We start from the raw sequence: 3979 nt of genomic DNA, 5'->3' as shown, positions 1-3979 counted from the left end.
GACGCCCGTTCTGAGGACGAAGCTGCCTTGGATGTAAAACTGCCGCAGGGTAAGATCGGACTCGTCGCCACTGTTGAGTCTGTGTGTCCCAGTTATGCTTATTATAAATCACTGGACACAGACAACAAGAATAACTTTAACAGGTCTTTACTATTCGGAGGTCAGGGCTGAACTGCCCAGCAAATCACTACACAACGTTTTTATACCGGTGTGGTCACCACCGGTATTACAGCATACAGCAGCCAAGAGAAAGTAGTACATCTCTTAAGGTAGTTCTCTTAAGGTGGAACAGGTTACATACACCACACAGTCTAACTCTTGGGAATTGCTTACCCCTCCAGGGTCAATGCCACCTCATTAGATCTCATTTCAGCCGGGCAAGGCCCAGCTTGTGTGCAAGAGTGTACCAGGGTCTTACAGCTACAGTGAAATGTATTATTTTAACTAAGGGTTTTTTCACAACTCTTATCATGTTTTCCACACATTTTCTGAACTGCTTTGGGCATTTATATATTGGCCTAGAAATTCAGTGCCCTTAGCGCCGACTTTGCGGCGCTAGAGGGCCTAGCGCTGCAATTGGCGCCGGCGCCTAAATTGCCTGGGGCCCTTCCGCCGCGGTAGACCGGTAGCGCTGCGCCGGCACCGATGACGTCACCGGTGTGCGCAGCGTCCCGGTTGCCGTGGTGACGGGCCCCAGCGCCGAAATTGACTTGCGGCCGCCTCGCCCGTGGCAGCCGCAAGCAACGTTCTGGCAGAGGTGCCTTGCACAAGTTTGCGCCGGCGCATTAAAGGCCCCGCGGCGGCCGGCCGCTTTCCCGCCGCCCGCCTGGCCGCAGCTCCCTCCCCGGACTTCCCCCCCCCCCCCCGGAACAGAAGCAAGCCCGGCACTTGTCCGAGGTGCCGGGCTCATTTTTAATAAGATTATCGCGGGCCGCGGCCGGGTGCAGGCAGCTCCTCCTTAAGGGAAGGAGGAGGCCTGCACTTCCCGAACCTGCCGCACCGCAGCGGGCGCCGCAGCGCCGGAATAGCGGCGAAATTCAGCGCACAGCGCCAGTTTTCAGGCGCTAACAGCTTTCAGCAGCGCCGGCAGCCGTTTGGGCGCAGAACCAGTGAATTTTGGGCCCGACCAGCGCGACTTAGCTCCGGCACTAACTTCCGGCGCTAAAGCCCTGGCAGCGCCAAAACTCAATTTCTAGGCCATTGTGTTTTCTAAGAAGTTTTTAAAAACATTAGTCTGTATTTATTTGTTCTGAATTTGTCAAATACAATCTTGTTTCTTTACACTTTCTATAAGTTTGTCTTTTTATGGGCTTGAAAGGAACTGACTAGAAATGGCCAACATTTTTTGTATGCATGTCTTTGATCAGGAACCACCCACAGTAAGAACTGGGACAGTATAAAGAGTGACTGAAGGACTGAAAAAGATAGCACTGCGGAATAACAGAAAGGAGAAAGAGAGTTCGACATTATTGGGCAGGTCAATGAGATGCCGACCTCACAGATCAACTCATATCTGCCGTGGTCCATCTTTAATTTGCTGTGTTGCTGTCCTATTGGAATAGTGGCGCTGATTTACTCCTGTCGGGTTAGTATAAATGGGTCTGATTTTCAGAATTTTAGATAGTTATTATGAAAAAGAAGACTGAAATTTGAACAGGACGTATTATTCTGCATGTGTCCCATTTAAACAAAAAAAATTAAGCCTATGTGCATTTACTGTATGTTATTTTCTAAATTAATCAAAGTACAAAACAAAGTTAATAGTTCTTGTACAACTTTTGCATCAGTTTCCTCTTATTGTATTTGGGTATCTTTAAATCGAATCTCCTAAATTATCAGGTCTTGTTTACTCAAACATTATATGTTGTATCCTGTAAAATGCATCTCCAACAACAAAATCTATACCTCGTCTATAAATGCAACTGGAACAAAAGCATGTGTGATTTAAATCACTGTTCTGTGCAATTTCTCAAATCAGCTTGTTATAAAATGTATTGCTATAACGTTTTAACAGTGTTCAAGCCATTGAAACGACATTATGGAATCTAACTAGAATATTCAGCGTTGCGCTGAATACAATGAAGCCTTGATACTGCAAATCCTGTTCTTGCAAACTTTCTGTTGTAACAAACTATCTCCCCAGCGCCAGTAGGAAATCTATTAAGGAAAATAATTCAAAGTCCTTCGACAGCTACATTTCTAATGTATAAAGTGTATGGATCAATGATTTACTATCTGTTATTAATAAATGTTAAATTCTGCTTGCAGGCTAAAAATGCCACTGAAGAGCAAAAGCAAGAAAAAGCCAGGATTGCATCCTCGACTGCCAAAATATTGAACATAGTGGCAACTGTATTTGGGATCATTCTACTATTAATAATAATCATTGCTATAATTGCTGCAATGCATTCATAGTAAAATGCTTTACAGATTGGCCAAAGAAACAATTTTTATTTAGAAAGAAATGTATGGAAGAATAACAGCCATTTTATTTCTTAGTGACACTGAATAATTTTGTGCTGTGGAATGTATTATATCACAAACTTCTGATTTTTCAATTTGCCTGTGTTGCTTGTGGCATGTTCTATTCATTCTGTGCTCGCATAAAATGCACCTGCATCTGTTAAATTGTAAATCCATCTGCTGCATCATGCTATGACTTCAAAACTTTTACTGCTGTATAGTTATATAGAGTTAGCATTGGCAATGAATGAGTTAACATCTTCGTTAAAATGGTTGACAGAGGCATATCATTTGAATGTTTTAGGAGTTGCTCACTCGTATCATCAGCTGTAATAGATTTAATTGATATGTGCACGTGTACAGTATATTCAGTGTATCGTGCAAGTTACTTTAAGTAAACATTTACATAATGATTGTAATAAATACTTGATTTGTATTTGATGTGGCTGGGACCAAGTTGATTCCTTTCCCTTGTTCAGACTATCAATAATATTATGTGCGTGACTTCTTGGGAATTCTGTCAACGATGTTACACAGCGCTGACCAGTCCAAACCCAACCCCACCCCCCAAATATGTGAGCAACTTACGGAGGTACAGGGAACTTGATTAGTATAGAATTTTAAAATCATAATAACTTGATTATTTTATTGGCATTTTCTTCTATTATTTAATTGGATATTCAAATCTGCGAGAGGAATTGTTAATTATGATTGTTCAGATTATCTGGATGCCAATTTTAATTCTATTATTAAAGGCTAATTTTAATCCCCTGCTCCCCCCCCACCCGCATTGAGCGAGAACAGTCCGGCCAGGGGTTTAAAGTCAAGTCTGTGGATCCACCACGCACCCTTCCTGCCTCCGCCCTCCCCGCCCACCATTTTAACTGACCGGTTTGTGGCTGCATGTCAGATGCCTGCCTCAGGCAAGCGGGGTCTTAATTAAAAGGTCATTGTCAGGGTCCGTGACATCATACCCGCACCCCCCCCGCCCCCACTGCAAATTAACTCAAATTTACAAAAGCTCCACCAATTCTCGGACTTGCCAGCAAAACCTGGCGGGATTGGTGCCTGACAGCACCTGAATCACTATGAAAACAGACTCTCAGCTCCAGCTCACTGGATCTCAGGACCTTTTACTGTCTGGGTCGACAGCAGCGTTTCCAGCTTCCAGACCGCGACCTCCAGACATGCTTTGCATTACATCCCTTTGGTCTGGTGTCTCTTATTATGGGAGTTGCTTCTTTCTCCTGGATGGAGGGAGACTTGGAGCAGCAGCTTTAGGTGAGGGGGTGAGGCGGGGAGGGTGGGAGGGGGTGACATTTGGATAAGCATAATTTAATCGGACAGAGTCAGCATGGTTTTATGAAGGGGAAGTCATGTTTGACTGGCATGGGTGGAAGATTGGCTATCTAACAGAAAACAGAGAGTTGGGATAAATGGTTCATTCTCGGGTTGGCAATCAGTGACTAGTGGTGTTCTGCAGGGGTCAGTGCTGGGACCCCAACTCTTTACAATC

The 3979-nt window shown here is 44.3% G+C and overlaps 1 long non-coding RNA gene across 1 annotated transcript; it reads left to right on the top strand.

Moving 5' to 3' along the window:
* Nucleotides 1–1300: 1300 nt before the first annotated feature.
* On the top strand, nt 1301–2904 carry LOC147100347 (uncharacterized). The gene is made up of 2 exons (XR_015073749.1): nt 1301–1585; nt 2269–2904. It is a non-coding gene; the product is annotated as an uncharacterized LOC147100347 (long non-coding RNA).
* Nucleotides 2905–3979: the final 1075 nt, after the last annotated feature.

This window comes from Somniosus microcephalus, chromosome 26, assembly GCF_052327205.1.
Source record: "Somniosus microcephalus isolate GS21.2 chromosome 26, FLI_Smic_1.0, whole genome shotgun sequence".
Taxonomy (NCBI): domain Eukaryota; kingdom Metazoa; phylum Chordata; class Chondrichthyes; order Squaliformes; family Somniosidae; genus Somniosus; species Somniosus microcephalus.
Note: the sequence above shows the minus strand (reverse complement) of the source record. Positions and strands in the feature narration are given on the sequence as shown.